The following is an 18,510-nucleotide window of genomic DNA, read 5'->3' as shown; positions in this document are numbered from 1 at the left end:
GCAGTATGAAAAAAAAATAGATTCTGGATTAATGTCCCAATAGAATGAGTGCAAAATAGATGTAAGAAAATCAGAAATGACAATATGGAACCTGCTTGGAATAGGGAAAAATAATTGTACACCTATGGGTCTGTCTCCTTCAAATGGATTCTGCCACTTAATTTGTGCTAGTTAGGAGGCAACTTCTAACTAGGTTTCTTCTCCCAAAAATCAGATTATAGTGATTTGAAAAATACCTTGATCTGTAGCAGTAGCCTTGCTATGGAAGATCCTAGCCTCAGGAAGTTTATATGCTGAGGCTAGGATGTTGTCAGTTAGTTGTCATGAAAATAAGTGATGGAAGCAATGTATTTATGAAACATACAACAAATGGCTCAGCAAAGGGCATTTTTTCATTACCTCTTTTCCTATGAAATTTACAGATTTAATTTGTTTATTGCATAATATTTTTACTACTTAATAATATTCTCAAAATAAGAGAATTAATCTTGATGTACATTGTTTTCAAATTTTCTCCCATTTTGAAAATGTGTATGTATGTATGTATGTATGTATGTATGTATGTATGTATGTATGTATGTATGTATATATATATATATATATATATATATATATATATATATATATATATATATATATATATATATATATATATATATATATATATATATATATATATATATATATGAATATATGTCATTAGAGATATATCTTTTTTCTCATTATATAGAAAAAAGAGGGGGGATAGCTAATGCTTCCATTATCTCAATTAACATCCTAGATTCATGAAAAAGATGATGTGAGTGACTCCAAGATCAGCATCAAGAACTGGCTTTTTCTCAGCTGAAGCTCAGGGCATGAAGCCCAATGTGTCGTCTTTCCTTAGCCTTTATTTTTTTAAACGCAAATTGATTCTAAAAGAGTTCCTATTTATCAAATTTTGGTTGCTAATCAGAGGTGGGTTTCTCCCGGTTTGCTCCAGATTGGGCAAACCAGTAGTGGCAGTGGCAGTAGGCTCCACCCACCCACCTGGACGGTTCTGTGCATGCGCAGAAATGTTGCGCATGCACGCACACGCACACGCACACGCACACACACAAGCAAACCAGTAGTAAAATAAATTGAAACCTACCACTGTTGCTAATGATTTGTTGTATACTGTGAAGAGACAAACAAACAACATTTGTTTAAGATGTGTAGACATTTTTTTTTAATTGGGTGAAAGATGCCAGCTGGAAAATTGTCACAGCTGAACATCTTAAAGTTGCTTAGATTCAGAAACATTGGTATATGGGATTCCTTTCAGTAATGCTTTGATAATAGTACTTTAGATGATCATTGGTCAATGGACAATCAAGTCCCACCTCCTTTCTTAAAAAGCAATTCTCTTACCTTTACCTTTATCTTACAGAAAACAAGGGGCTGGATTTCAAATAGCTTTATATTATACACAGACATCATAAAATGCTCAGAGTTTTCTCCTGATACTTTTCTACCAAGAGAAAAGATAGTTATTTTAAACTCAACATTTCTGTATTTTGTTCTAATTTAATTATATTTTCCATCTGTATTTTTCCTGTTAAGTATAGTTTCATAGTTGAATATCTTAATTAAATTATTGACATAATTGCATCATCAATGTACACAATGTCAACCTTACTTGGTAGACTAGACAGGAAACAAAACCTCTTCAGTTAATTCTACTTTATTGTAAGGTATATAAACAGAATCATGCAAGTCTGAAAGTACAATTCTCCCCTATCTCCTTTACTCAGAAGAAACTAGGGAGGGTCTTTTCTGAGCCTCTTTCTATGCCCACTATCCAACTACAGTGTATGCTGTCTCTTAACTGGAGAACATCTCTGGCCCAGTCTCCCAAGGTCATTCCCAAATACCCTTATATATAATGAATCCAGCCAAGCAATCTCAGTATTAAAATGTTTTAACTCTCCAAAAAGTGGAGCATTTTCTTAGAAGTGCAGATCTATATGCCCTAACTTGCTAGTTCTTTGGTGCATCAACCCTTAACAGATGTACAAGCACTGTCAAAAGAATGAATTATGCTGCAGAGTACATGCGGCTTATAGTTTATTGAAGTTTCTGTCAGTGGAATTAAATAGGATACTCAAAAATTCTATCAGAACTAGTCCATGCCTGATTTCTTTAGCGCTGTCTTGATACATCAAGATAAATGTTCATGAAGTGCAGAGAAAACTACAATCATTCATACATACAAGTAATGCCTGTTATCTCCTCATTTGGCATTCTTCAAATAAAAAAGAATTCAATAGTGGAATTAGCAGTGAGCATGGTATAAAAAAAATTTCTGTGACTTTTTTTGCTAATTCACTGGAGCTGTGTAATTTTTTTTAAAAAGCTGTCCACAATTGATTAGTATATTTTTATGCTAATACGTAGCGGAAAGTTTTGCAAAGTCAATGAAAAAGAAAAGTTAACGTCAAACTATATGTTAGATCCAGGGGTGGGCTGCTGCTAGCGTTGCTGCCAGTTTGCATCGCATGCACGTGCACCAGCCGAACATTTCTTGTGCATGCGCAGTTCAATGTAAATTGTTCTGCGCATGCACAAGGACCATTAAAACCTGTTCTGTCCCCCCTTCTCCGCTCGTTAACAAATGGCAGGCAAACAAACTTAAAAGGAACTTTCTTTATCAGTTCTCGGCTCAGACTGGCTTCGAGCCCAAAAATAACATAAATACAGTCTCTGACCAGATAACGGAATGAAAAACAAATCTTTCTTATGGCAACACAAGTTGAACAAACGAAAGCAAAACACTTCTTCCAAAGTCTCTAAGAATCAGGGTTACAGAAATCAAAGCACTTCTCCAAGTGTATCTTCTTGAATCAGGGTTACAGAAAACAAAGCACTTTTCCAAGTGTATCTTACATAAACCACGATTGATGATCCATCAATGTTGAACAAACCAAGGAAGGCATGATGGAACGTTGACTCCTGCCACTAGGGTGTGGCAGCATCCGTCCTTTTATCTCCAAAACCCCACTAACGAGCCCCAGCTGCATCGTTAATCTTGCATTCCGAAAAGACTCACAGAAGACTGCTGCTGAGTCACAACAAAAACCTAATAAAATTTTTGCTGGGAATGGCAGCAGAGACCAGGGAACCGGTTCAGAGGCGTGGCCAGGCTGGATCGCTCTCAGTTCAGCGACCTAGGCCAAAATACCACTACCGGTTCTTCCGAACTGGTGCGAACCGGTAGCAACCCACCTCTAGTTAGATCTCATATGATATGAACCTGAGTGTCAGACATGCCTCATTCAGTATTCAAAAAGGAAAATCCCCAACTCCATTTGAATAGAGATAAACGTACTTTTACTAAACATGAAATGAAAACAGTTAAAGAAAAGCAAGATTGAGACAAAAAGGTGCGAATGTGTACATATCAAATGTTTATCCAGGACTCTCTCCCCCAATTACCTCCACCCAATGTCCAATCTGCAACTCCAAAGGTATCATGTGGGGTGCATCTTCAAGTGGCCTCATTCCGTTGGTATGCAGAGACGGTTGACCTTGATCAAACCTAAACACAAGCCATCAGCATGTGCAGAAGGTGGTGAGACCAAAACTCCCTTCATGAGTTTTCCCCTCCCAAATACCATAAGCTCCCACCCTCCCGTTACTATAGCAGCCGATAGCAAGCAAGCAAAGTAGAAGCTTGCACTGAGTGTGAGACATAATTAATGCATAGAAAGTATGCATTTTGCTTCTTAAACCTCTCCACTCACTTGCTTAATTTCAACATTTACTCCATGGTCTTTAAAAAAAGGGAACCCTCACCAACAATCTAGAAGGATACCCAGTAACGGGACAAGAAAGTCCAGTTGCCTCATGAAAAAGCACCTTTAGAACAACAGGAATTGTTCTAATTTTTTAAAGTATTGCTATCTCACATTAATGGCTTTCACATCACAATTAACATAATGTGTTTATGGTGGACCTATTTATAAATTTGTCATGATAAGGCTTCCACCTGTTTCACTGCCTTTTGTGCCAGACTGAAATGAATGACCAGTAATGTTAAATAGGCAGTAGATGGATGCTAAACTAAATTATTTCAGACTGCATACAAACTACTTAGTATTTGAATATTATGTATAACTCTGTATATGAATGTGTATTTATGTGCATATGTGTGTGTATCGGGGTGGGTTTCAGCTGGTATGCACCGGTACATGCATACCACTTTGTGAAATTTAGCATGCCTTCCCGTTCCTGAGCTTCCGGAGGTCCCATATCGGAATGCTCCCTCCCCTGGCTTGCCCCCCCATTTGCTCCCCCACCTGCCCAGTCATTGCTCACTCGCTAACCCCGCCTGTCCGCACCAGGCTTGCCCTGCCCACCCACTTTTCCAACAGACAAAGAAGGAACAGGAGGCGAGGATTTGGCTGTTGGATAAGCCCACATGGCACACGCTCCCTTCTCTTTGACAGCCGCCTTGTTTCCAATGGGGTGGGAAAGAAATCCATGCGTTGTTCTTTCCTGTGCATAGATTTTCCCCTCACTGGAAATGAGGTGGGAGCGCGTGCCAAAGAGAAGGGAGCACGTGCCACATGGGCTTGTCCAACAGCTGAATCCTTGCCTCCTGTTCCTTCTTCGGCTGTTGGACAAGCCTATGTGGTGCGCGCTGCTCCCTTCTCTTTGACAGCCACCTTGTTTCCAATGGGGGGGGGAAATCCATGCAGAGGGAGGAAAAATGCATGGATTCCCCCACTGGAAACAAGGTCAAAGAGAAGGGAGCACGTGCCACGTGGGCTTCTCACAACAGCCAAATCCTTGCCTCCTGTTCCTTCTTCGGCTATTGGACAAGCCCAAATGGCACACGCTGCTCCCTTCTCTTTGACAGCTGCCTTATTTCCAATTTGGGGGAGCCATGCATTTTCCCTTCCTTCTGCTTGGATTCCCCCCCCCCTGGAAATGAGGTGGCTCTCTCTCTCTCTCTCTCTCCCCCCGCTCTCTTTCTGCATGTCTAAGGGAGACTGAATCAGCTGGGAGGCTGGCAAAAAAAGAAGCCTCTGTTTCTCCACTGTCGCGGCTCACAAAGGAAGGAAGCGGGGATGCTGGTTGGCACTCGCCACCTCACCACTTTCCACCCAGCCAGGTAGGGCTGCAGCCAGCAGGCTTCCGGGGCAAGTGGTAAGTGAAGAGAGCACCGGCCAGCATCCCTGTCTCCTTCTTTTGAGAGCCGCGGCAGCGGAGAAACAGAGGCTTCTTTTTTGCGAACCTCCCAGCTGATCCAAGCCTTCTTACACATGCATCTTGCATTGCGGCAAGCTCAGTGTGTCTCTCTCTATGTGTTTGTGTGTGTGCATGACATGCATGCCTTCCATGGCATGCCCAACACCTGCGGACATTCACCAGATCACCCGCCAAGCGGCAGAGAAATCTGGCTTCAGCAAAAGGAAAAAAAATCTGTTTGAAAATAGGCCTCTCTGCCGCTCTGCTAAAAAGGCGGGAACCAAGGCCAAGAGATAACAAGATGATTAACCATATTTGGTTAACCCCCAGAGCGGTAAGAGGCTGAATTGGGAGCTCTGTGAATTGACTTGTAGGGCATAGAATACCGTGATCATAGGATTTATTGGACACCAGTTTTAGTTCATAGAATATATCTACGAAAATAATTGGAAGAGATGTGTGTGAGAGAGAGGAGGAGAAAGTGGGAGAGATACACACAAGGAAGGAAGAAAAGAAGGAAGGAAGGAATAGAGGGAGGGAGAGGGAGAGAAAAGAGAGAGACAAAGATAGAAAAGGAAAGAGAGAAAGGGAAAGAAGGAAGGAGAAAGAAAGGAAGGAAGAAAGAAAGAAGAAAGAAAAAGTGGGAGAGAGATACGACAGACAAAGAAAGAAAGAAAGAAAGAAAGAAAGAAAGAAAGAAAGAAAGAAAAGAAAAGAAAAGAAAGAGAACTTATGACCACAATTGAGCCCAAAATTTGGGTTACTAAGCAAGAGCGTTGTTAAGTGAGTTTCACCACATTTTCCAAGTTGGCCATGCCCACCCGGCCACTCCCATAAAACAGGCCACACCTACCGAATAGATTTTTTTACAATTTTAGACATCACTAGTGTGTATATACGTATGTATGTATGTATGTATGTATGTATGTATGTAAGTATGTATGTATGTATGTATGTATGTACGTACGTACGTACGTACGTACGTACGTACGTACGCATGGACGGATGGACAGACGGACGGACAGATAGATAGATGATAGTTTCCTTAATTTTTAAGTATTTTTCTTACTACATGTATAGAAAAAAGAGAAAAAAAGAAAAATCATTGAAATGTGTAATGCAATACATTTAACATTTATACAGCAGGTGTGTTGAATTTTCTTAGCAGCTATGCATTCATTTTGGAGGCTTAGCAGTAATACTGGAATTATATGCTTTAATGAATGTGTACACCCATGTCAAAGAATGTATCCCTTTTAATGAATCTGTAGATCTATCTCATATACATGTTAATGATTATGAGATTTTGAGATTCTGTATTTATATTAAGCTATTCTGAGCCATGCATTGTTTGGAGCAGCTACTCAGCATTCAGCTGACTGATTTGTTTTGCAAGGTTTGGCATGCTTTTCCCTTTCAAATTAATTTGTGTGCTACTCCCTTGCAAGAAATCAATTCTAATTTGAAAGCTCATTAGTTTGAATATATATTTTTAATTAAAGTATAGTTAATCTAGTTTTTAACTCTATTTTTTTCCCAAATCAGTATATATTTGAGCAATAGAATAACAATTGATTTTAGATTATCATGTTTTTGTTACTTTTATAGCTCCCTTTGTTCTGTTCTTCTAAGGAATATATTTCCTTTTCTTTATTTTTTTTATTTCATCATTTCAAAGAAGCTGCTTTATAATGAACTTCTGAGATGTTTTTAATCATTATCTGAATGGATGTTAAAACACTATTAAAGGTAACTTTTTCAAAAAAAAAATCTAACACCGTAATGGAAGAATGCTAATGTTAAACATTTTTCACCATTCTATCTTAAATAATAAGAACCAAAGCAATCCTACTACATTTTCTGTTATCTGATTTTCAAACTAAATACCTTATCAGAGTCTTCCTGAAATGTGCAGAATAGATTTTCTTGCTCAAAGAAAGCAAATAAAGAAAGCCTTCCACCATACCCAATGGGAAAATGTTTTTCATTCTACAGTGAGTCTTATTGGGAACATAAGGGGATGCCATGGGGACACTAGAGTTAATCTTTCCACCATGTTTCTTGTAGACCCTTCTTGATATCAAAATTTATTTTCCCCACTACTTGGAAAAGAAACTGTGGGAATGGATGGATAAATCCAGTGATGAATTTGAATATATTAATGTGTATCTCTGCCATACACAGTGCAAGTAGTCCCCTACTTACGGCCATTCATTCAGCAACAGTTGGAAGTTACAGTGATGCTAAATGAAGGGACTTAAGACCCATGTCTTGCGTTTGCTTCTACTTCTTGTGATGTGTCAAAAACCCCAATCTAGGACACCGTGAGAAGCAGGCAAGCATCAGCCAGAGATCCATGGCACACCAGGAAGCCCACCCCCAACTCGGCCCCACAGTGTGGGGAAAGGGGACTTCTTGGTGCAAAGGTCAGAGTGAGCACGCCCTGTTAGAAACATGATCAAGAAGATAGCAAATGTCAACTAGGGTAGTGGAGTGTATGGTAGGAGGAGGTCAAAAAAGGCTGGGAGTGGGGAGAATCAAAGGCTATGTCTTATCTTACTGAGGCTTGGGATTGAAAGGATCAAGCCTGGAATGGCTTGGATTAGAACAGTGTTTCTCAACCTTGGCAACTTTTAAGTCCTGTGGACTTCAACTCCCAGAATTCCCCAGCCAGCTGTGCTGGCTGGGGGATTCTGGGAGTTGAAGTCCACAGGACTTAAAAGTTGCCAAGGTTGAGAAACACTGGATTAGAATGAATACTGACTTAATCATCTGAATTCTTGGTTAAAGACACCAAGCAGGAAATTCTGGGATTTCTGTCACTAAAAAAAGTGGTCACATGATGTCTCACTTTAGGACACTGTCACTTAGCAATGGAAATTTCAGTCCCAATTGTGGTTGTAAGTGGATATATAATTGTACATAATTGTACACAATTATAATTGTATATATAATTGTGTTCTGTTTTTTAAAATTATAGCAGTACCCAAAGGAGGATTATTGTAAAACAGTATCCATCATTAAATTATAATGAATGGAAAATTGTAACTATATTTCTGCCTAAATGTTTTATTTAAAATGTTCTCTTAATTCCCACCCTTTATGGGCAGTATTGGAAGGGAATTATGAAAACTGTTGTTGAATACATCTGACAATGCCTAAGTTGAAGATAGCAGTATAGACAAATATCTTAAGTTCTGTATTTTGTCATTGCTTTGCTTATGTGTTACTTTTGTTCTCTCACAAAAAATCATGTCATCCAGATTGATTCATTCATTTACAAATGGACACATTTATTCTTAATAGATTAATTCACACATGTCTACTCCCTATTCTTTCCTCTACTCCAGTTCTTTATCCATATCTTGCCCTCCATTTTGTTCCTTATATTGATCATATCACCTTTATTGTTACTCCTTCTAGGCCTCTACAAACTAAGTTATTACTGACCAGTAAAGGAAAATGTTTAAGAATGGGGACTGTTGAGTTCTTCTCTTTCTGCTTTCTAGCTTCACAATTGCTCTCTGAGGTAGGTCAGGTAGAACTCTAAAATCATCCAGTAAATGTTTCAGATGAGTAGGGATTTGACCCATGGTTTTTACATTAGCCTCACATTCTTTGTTCAATGTGTATAGAGATAAAAGCTAATTCAACTGTAGTTTCTGGGCATCCAGCCAATACCATTACCTCCCATAGTAATAATACAATAGCTTCACAAAGAAAAGACTTGAATCATCAGCCATACCAAGAGAGGTGGTGGGAGGGACCTAATGTAAAGAATTCAGAGAAATTTCAATTTCTCCCAGATTTTTAAGGAAATATTTTATGGAGTAAGGTACGTTGCCAAATCAGTATCATTGCTGGTATAAGAGATTGTGGGAAATTTGCCACAGAGAGGCCCAAACCAACCACTATATGCTCTGCCTTACTGACTCCATACCTTCTCCATAAACTTCCATCATGTTTGTGGATGAAACTTTTGTCAGTTCTGAGACTTTAATATAGTATTTCAGATAACGAGAACCAACTGATAGAAGATGTAGCTAGAAATGCATTTTCAGGAAAGCATTAAGTATATCACAAAATGTTGCCCTTTACTGCTGCTACAATCGCAAATTAAACTGACAGAGGATTCAACTAAAACATTTCTTCCAAATGATACCTGTCAAACCAATGCTTCACAAGAACCAGCCCCAGAAGAATCACAGGTTCCATTCACCCAGATATGTTTTAGTTCTTTGATCAACATTTGATGAGCAATCAAGCATACTGTCAAATTTGTTAATTACAACTAGAGAACTACATAGCGGTAGAATAAAGGGTCAGTAGCTCAACTGAGTATCGGGTGAGTCAGGTTCCTGCTGCAAATCTTGTGCAGAAAGTAAAATATCTTCCAGCCTTGAAACTCAGAATTCTGTCAATCCAAAACTGTGGTACAAGAAAAACAAGAGTCCTATTCTTGAAAATCTAACTTACAAGTATGTCTGTCCCAATTTCACCTTGCACATAGAAGCATTCATAGAAAATGCCCAAGTAACTAATAATGACTCTTCTGTGAATAAACAGAATATTATTTTTTGGGAGGTGGATTTAGATAATTATATTTTAACCCTGTTCAGGAATTCAAGTCCCCTATTAATTAGAGAGATCAGGACAAATTTCCAATAAAAGACAATTATTAAAAGATAGAGGTGACGTAACTGTCAGTGATATTTTGGAATATTGATGGATGGGGTAATTACTATGCATGTTTTTTCTAATACTAAACCCAGAAGAAGTATAAGCCCAAAGAATGAGCCAAGATTTCCCAATTTTCCTTTCATACAGAATAGATTGCCACAATGCCTGTGGAATTTGAACATTTCATGCTTCGATTTGTATTTAGCACTCCAGAATCAAATTAAATATAATTGAAAAAGGATTACAGCTCTAAATTTAGGACCATATTTGAAGCAAAAATTGGAATCCAGGAATGTTCTTTTTGTAATCTGGGTAGACAATTCATAAATTGTTCAAATATTTATTCATTTGTTTATACAATTCCTATGACAGCCATCTACAAGCAATGACTCTGAACAATGAATAAGAATTAAAACCAAAACAATTAGAGTAACAATCCAAGTAACAAATGACTGAAGTCACAAAAAGCAATCCCGGTTTACAATAAAAACAACTCCAGCCCGCATTACTTGAAGAACCTCTTGGTCCAAATGCCTAGGAAAACATGCAGATCGGTAACTCTTTATAAAAGGCTAAAAAGATTAGGAATCTTTGGATTATTTAGCAAAGAAGAGTGCTGCAGAAATGTAAGTTTCCATTGTATTTAGGGAAGAAAATTCATTCCAGACACAAGTAAATTATTTGTTACAGTAAAATTATTAAATGAAATGTAGTTAGGCTTATATTCCAATTTTGGACCTCTTAAAATAATCCAATCAGGCTCACTTTTTATAATACCTAGAAGTGTTCCAAATGTAGCCTTATGTCTGGAAGCCAAGCTGATTAGAACCCAAGACCAAATTTGGCAAGGCTTTTTATTAACATTGCTGAGGATCCATCTGGGTTGTTTTTCATTCTAATATCTGGCAAACATAGGTCACAAAAGTGGAACAGAATTATCAGCAAATAGAGATCATATGTCCAGAATATTTGCTATTTATAGGGTTAGATAAGGCCAAAGAGCTGATCAAACAGTAGCTTGGCAAAACAATTTAATCCAAAGTTGATGAATTTTATACTGATGAATTTTATACTTGCTGACAAGATCCAGAAAGTATATATACACATACATGCATACACACACACACACACACACATACACACACACACACATCTACATACATACATAGATACATACATACACACACATAGCATATTGCTATGAGAACACATATAGCAGTTATCTGCCTTATATTGAGAGTAAAGCAGGTGACATTTTCCAGCTTTTATTGTAGCACTATTTTTTTAAGGGCATAGTAAAGTTGTATTGAAACTCTAACCATAGCACTACACTGAGTCTCAAAACGACTTTCATCAGCTCCCCATTTACTGTCTGTGTAAAAAGATTAAAGAGTAGAGTGGGGTAGTTAGATTTGTTTTGCTTCCCTTTAATGTCTCTTAACATGGTGCAGATTCTTCTGACATCACACCCATATCTCAAGGAAGCCATTTTTAGGAAACTCATAAATGCGAATTCAATATGGACTGGGGTTCACCGCAGGCACTTGAAAAGATGGTGAAAACCTTCCTTCTCCTATTACCCTGTGTTTAAGGTATTTTTCTTCCTCTGCTGTAGAAGAAATGTAAGAATAACTGTAATCCATACAGCTGTAATCCAAAAACTGTATCCAACAACAGGAGCAACATGTTAGTATTGTAGTGACTGTTTCTAAATCATCCAAAAGTGGGCTTTGTTGTTTTATAGCTATTTATGTAAAATTTAAGGTGGAATATTTGCTGCCATCTAGTGGTTGTTTAGATTTTGACAGCCCTGATAAAGTTTTACAGTAATTAAGACATAACTTGCATTGCATTTTTATATTAAAAAGAATAAGAACTGGTTTATTTAAAAGGAAAAAAATTCTACTTAGGACATGGTTTCGGTTTAGGTTTAGGTTTTGTTTTATTTATATGCTGCCCTATTCCCAGCGGGACTCAGGGCGGCGCACAAACCCAAGGAGGGAAAGGGAAACACAAAAACAACAAATACAAGCATTTAAAAATAACCAACAGGCACACAAATCGAGAGGGGAAGGGAACTCATCAACCCCAGGCCTGCCGACACAGCCAGGTTTTAACGGCTTTTCAGAAGGCCTGGAGAGAGGTGAGGGTCTGAATCTCTGCGGGGAGTTTGTTCCAAAGGGCCAGAGCTGCCACAGAGAAGGCCCTCCCCCGGGTAGTAGCCAGATGGCATTGGCTGGTAGACGGAACCTGGAGGAGGCCAGCCCTGTGAGATCTAATGGGTCTTTGGGAGGTAATTGGCAGCAGGCGGTCTCTCAAGTACCCAGGTCCAATACGATGAAGGGCTTTATAAGTGACGACTAGCACCTTGGAGCGTATCCGGAGACCGATCGGTAACCAGTGCAGCTCGCGGAGGATAGGTGTAATGTGGGTGTACCAAGGTGCACCCACGATCGCTCGCGTGGCTGCATTCTGGACGAGCTGAAGTCTCCGAATGCTCTTCAAGGGCTGCCCCATGTAGAGTGTATTTTAGTTGGGTTTTAATAGCTCATGTCTATACTGACCAACTATTAGAGCAATTTATTCTCTTTCTGGGAAAACAGAATGCAGTGAGCCTTGGCTTATCCTTTTTTCCAAACCGAGACCACATCTCAGTCAGACTATGGATGAGGCATGGCTCCTTAAGTATGATTTGTAGCCCTGGCTTTTTTTAGATAAGCTTACTTTACTCATAGTTCAACATGTTATCTGAGCCTGTTATAAACAGCCATTAGTTCGGCAGAAAAACAGTGTAGGGAGCAGAAGCAGCCCCAAAGCAAAGCCATTCCTTCAATAGTATCTCCTCTGTGCCAGTTTTGTTTTTTCACAAACATGATGGGCTTTTATGGTAGTAGGAACAATAACATTAGAGGAAGGATTAGCTTTTCTCTGTGCTGCATGTCCTCATTCTGCCTTGTGATTGAACCACCGTGAGGTCTGTACTGTTTGCAAATAATAATTTTTAAAAGGCCAAGTTATGCAGCACATCAGAAACTGCTGTAAATTCTAAAACTATATTAATATCTATTTCTGTCTGTCTACTGTATCTACGCACAATAAGTTGGTGTGGCTGTGGGTGTGTATGTGCTTAGTTTTTCAAGGCCACTACAATCAAGGGCTGACATTTAAGAATTTACAATAAGCCATAAATGGATGGTAGCAGTGACTTAGCATGAGATATTAATATGAGACAATAAATAAACTATTCTGTATAGGACCTGAAGGTTGGTTGTTTAATGCAATAAGAACAGTACACAATGGAAGGAAATAAAGGGAATAGTGAATGCATGGTTCAACACTGAGCAGGGAGATTTGGGGATGTCCCCTTGATTATACATTAAATATATCTAAAGAATCATTGTGATGATAAAAGAGGTGTATTGGTTGTGAGCATGAGTGTGCATGTACTTCTGTATGCAGACTGTGCCATGCCAAGAAAGTCACAGTTGGTGGAATCGATAAGCTCTTCAAAATGAAAAAAATACTTTTTATTAACAACAACACCCCCCCTCCCAAAAAAAGGATAAAGGGCAATATGTGCTGTGGAAGTAAGGATGGTTAAGAGAATTATAGAAAGATACAGTGAACAAGTTATTGTTAGGTTTGGCTATGTTTCCATCTTTTTATCACTTGCCACAATATTGCTTAGTCCTTTGCTGGCCTTTGCATAAAGTTGCTTACCCTGAGAAAGACTAATGTGATGGGTATGTATGTATGTTTGTAAGCCCATTTACAAACCACAGATGTTTACTGGCTGTTAATCATAATTGGCCTGTAAGGTGATATTTGAGCAGGCATTGCTTGTTTATGATCTCTAACCAATCAATGTATATAAGAGTATTACTAAAGGAGGGAAAGCAACCCCAGAATTGACCAAATAAGTCAGGAATGTTTTGCGATATGCAGATTTTACTGACAAACTTCAGCATGACAAACCCTAGGGTATAATGATTAGCAGACAAGTTATTTTGTATTTTCACTTCTCACTCTGCTGCTTTCTCATTATTTCTTCACATCTGGATCAGGACAGGAATGTCCCATGCCCAATATAGCTAGCAAGGGAGACTTATTGCAAACATTATCCCTTCCCTTCCCAGGTGTATTCTGTTTATCTTTTCTCAGGCTGCTATTAGAAAATATTTAGTCCTTCCAGCACTTATGCAGCAATCAGTGTAGGCTACAGAATCACTGCCATCTTTATTCACCTTGCTCTTCCTCAATCTATCCTTATTTAAATTATTTTTGATAAAGAAATTTTGAAGCATGATCATAACTAACCAATACTTTCTGCTGTTAAACCAACAACAGAAAAGGAGAAAGGGATAAAAAAGATGAAGGTATTGTCTCGAGCATGATCATGTTCCACTAAATCAAAAAGGAAGCAATTTATCTAAATTTCATTATCAAGTTGCAGATTGATTGGTTTCAGCCATAAAAAAAAAATCTCTTCCACTTCCCAGACCACAGAATGCCAGTTTTACTTGGAAGCCATGTGCTTTAGAATTGAAAATTGTCCTTTCCTGAGTTATTATTGCTACAAAGATTGTTGACACTAGACAGAAAATGTCATGTCAAAAATAAAATTAGGCACCCAGGAAATTAATTGTTGCAGAAGCAAAAATAAAGATTTTGTTTCAGTTTCCCAGAAAGTGTAGATACTCATACAGTGATGACTACAATTAATCTTTCAACTTTGTTCCCCCATTTTGTCCCTTCTGGCTCAGCAATTTAACAGTGAGTAAAGAACCATCACACAGACACACACACACACACACGCACGCACGCACGCACGCACGCACGCACGCACGCACGCACGCACAAATAGTTATTTCCTGCTGGCCCTTTGTTTTCGTTTCAGTCCAGCACAATGTAGAATTACTGGAACTCATATCTTGTGCTTTATATAAGATGAAGAATATCCAGATGAAGAATTAAAAACCACTTTATCATAAAGCTGAAAAGAGGAAGAACAATGATGGATAGCCTATGATGACTGCTGGTAGATAGAAACATTAAAATGACTCCCCAGTTTGTAGCCCAAACCAGAAACATAGAATCTACTGTTTCAATCTTTAAAACATTTCAGTTTACTGAAAACTGCAGTCATAACAAATAATGGTTTTAATGTTATTACCAACTTTATTTTAGATGTTCTAGCAATTTTGCAGACTTGCCTTTATGTTTTTTCAAACTTTTTAACACCCATATTCGTTTTATTATTCTTTGGAAAAGGAACTTGTCCATGCTATCACTTGTTCTCTCATACACTTCAAAAGAAGCACATGCAGCAACCAGAAACCTGACAGTGATTATGTTCCCTTCTTCACTTGTCTGATTTCTTTCATTATAACAGGACATCCCTTTGAACTACAGCTAGGGGGCTCTCCCTCCCCATCTTTGAGTGATCAGGTCTTACCCTGCAACAAGAAAATCTAGGTTTCCCTTTTCCCCCCACCCTCTATGTTTTAAAATAATAATCAGCTTGAAAACCGATATAAATGGCACAATTTTAATCGGCATACTAGTATCTTTTCACAAGTTATGTTTGGATTTAATGAGAATATGAATTATATTTTCATGACTCTGTTTAAACTAGAGTAGTCCAACTTTTGGAGGATATTAAATTTCCTATTTCAGCTGAGATTCTACTCAAACTACGAACTGAACCTTTCAAGTATAGTTAGCTCTGTCCACAAGTAGTTATATGCCTGGTCAGATTCAATCCCAATTGCAACCAGTTTTTAGCATAATTTCTTCATCGTGAAGATTAAGTTGATCATATCATCAACCATCCCACTGTTGATTGGCAATCAATTGTGACACTTCCACCATTTGCAGATAACCCTAAATCTTAGTAGCAACATAAAATGGACTGGGAGATAGCTTGGCACTCTGCACTCTGGAGTGGGGCAATAATCTCTCAGTAATTTTGCCTTCCCCAAAGAGCTGCAAGCACCAGTTCTGATCTGAGCAAGGAGATGAAAAGGAGTTCCATTGGCTTTTTGATTGAAAGCGGCTAAGAAAACCATCTCTGATCCACATTTTGAAGCCTGATATCAAAAACATAAAGGGGAGGGGTGGTGGTTATGAAAGGAACTTGGGATATAAAGTGCACATGGAGATGATAAATGCTGAAGTTGAAATAACTGATAGAGGCTGTCTGACCAGCAGGAAGAGCTTTTCCCTTGTTTTTGACAGCAATGTGTCTGATCACATTCATCACTGATTGTTGGTGTTGCCTTTAAGGTAAATGGTTAACCGGTAACTGATTTCAAACCCTTGAGGCAGTTGGAATATGCAAAAAATTGCTACTTTTATGCCAGTACAGCAGTGGCGGGTTTCAAAACGTTTTGGAACCTACTCCGTGGGTGTGGCCTCCTTTGTGGGAGTGGCTTGCCGGCCATGTGACCTGGTGAGAGTGGCTTGCCGGCCATGTGTTTTCTTTCTTTCTCTGTCTCTCTGTCTCTCTGTCTCTCTGTCTCTCTGTCTCTCTGTCTCTCTCTCTCTTTCCTTCCTTTTGTCTCTCTGTCCCTTTTTTCTTTCATCTCTCTCTCACTCATTTTCTTTCTTTTTTCTTTTTTCATTTATTTCTTTCTTCCTTTCTTTCTCTCTCTCTCTCTCTCTGTCAGTCTGTCTGTCTGTCTCTGTGTGTGTGTTTGTGTGGCAGTGGCGAGTTTCAAAAATTTTTGGAGCCTCTTCTGTAGGTGTGGCCTGCTTTCCGGGTCCACTGGTGGAACCTCTTGTAACCAGTTCGGTAGATTTGATGAACCGGTTCTACCGAATAGGTGCGAACTGGTAGGAACCCACCTCTGCAGTACAGTTAAATCTGTCTCACTTGTGAGCTGGGAATAAGGATGGAAAGAAGTGCTGTCATTAATGATTATACCCTGGGGGAAAGTAAATAGGGATAGAGCCCTAGGCTTGATTCTGCACAATTTCCTTTTCATTTACCTCTCAATTTCACAGTTTTTGATCTCCCTTATTAAATATAAAATATTATTACATAATGTTAAAAATAATATTAAATATTATTTGGGGAGGGTTGCATTTCATTTGGGGGGGGATCTCTTGAAGAAAACCTCTGCAAAATCTGGCAAAGTTGCATCATGCTATTAATGACCAGATTACCCAGTCTATTTAATTATAAAGCATTTTTCTCCATACCCAGCAACAAAAACCATTGTAATGGATCTAGCTTGAAAAGCAAAGTCTAGCTTGCTACTTGATATGCTACTTATTATATTTTAAAGTATATTATACTTTTTAACGACTCTTATATTCTTTGTTTTATTCTGTGATTTAAACAATTTCTGAGGTAAATTTCTAAGACCTTCTGTTTTGTAAACCAACGAATATTTTTGTGTAGCCTATTGCAAACTGGTGGCTTTGTGAACACAATATCAGTACTTTATCCTTATAGAAGGGGTGGTAGAATAGATGTAGATTATCTTAAGAGGCAGTATTGTAATTATTGTAAGAGATGGTAGAATACCAACCCTTACAATAATAGGCAACACAGCAGGTGTGGGTTTCTCGCCCCGTTCCAACCGGTTCGGTTGGAACGAGGCCGGCGGCGTCCTCACGCATGCGCGTGCATGCGTACTACCGTCTGTGCGATGCTCCAGCTGCTCCTGGAGGATCGCGCAGGCGCTGTATGCGTCCTGCGCATGCGTGGAAGCGCAGAATTCGGCAAAACCGGGTAAGGAGCGCGCGCGGGCGGGCGCGGGCGCACGGGCACGGGGGGGGCCTTCGCCATTCCCGGAAGTTACTTACTTCCGGGTTCGGCGACCAACCGGATCGCAGGGACCGCCGCGAACCGGTTGAAACCCACCCCTGCAACACAGTATCAACACTAAAAACCATCAAATTTGTGGTTTTATAATATCTCAGGACTTGAAATGGACACCTAACATTATAACTGTCATTTAAAAAGCATAATGAAGAATGTGTCCTTCCTGCATCAACTCAAGATGCCCAGACTGCCCAAGGAACTGCTGATACAGTTCTACAGAGGAATTATTGAGTCTGTCATTTGTACTTAACATAACTGTCTGATTTGATGCAGCATCTAAACAGGACAAGCACAAACGTCAATGGATAGTAAGGATTGCAGAAAAAAGCAATTGCAACCATTCTGCCTTCCATTGAGGACCTGTATACTGCATCAGCCAGAAAGAGTTCTGAGAAAATATCTACAGACTTCTCACATCATGGACATAAACTATTTCAAATCGTCCCCTTAGGACACCACTACAAGGCATTGCATGCCAAAACAACTAGATACAAAGACAGTGCCCCCCGCCATGCCATCACTCTGCTAAATATATAATTTACACAGCACTGTCTATGCCTAAGGATAGATAAACATGTATCCAGTTTGTACTTCTACTCTCCTTTCCACTTCCTATTACCTACTCCTATTGGTATATTATGATTATCACTTTGTTGGTTGTATCTTATGATTTATGATTGTATCTTATGATTTATCACTTTGCTGCTTGTATGTATACTGAGAAGTAATGCAACAGAGACAAAGAGTGTCTCCAACCACACTTGGCCAATTAAGAATATTCTATT

This window comes from Thamnophis sirtalis, unplaced genomic scaffold, assembly GCF_051295495.1.
Source record: "Thamnophis sirtalis isolate CommonGarterSnake01/CBP01778 unplaced genomic scaffold, rThaSir2_p1.2 scaffold_11, whole genome shotgun sequence".
Lineage (NCBI taxonomy): Eukaryota > Metazoa > Chordata > Lepidosauria > Squamata > Natricidae > Thamnophis > Thamnophis sirtalis.
The sequence above is the reverse complement of the archived record's forward strand: the minus strand, read 5'-3'. Positions refer to the sequence as shown.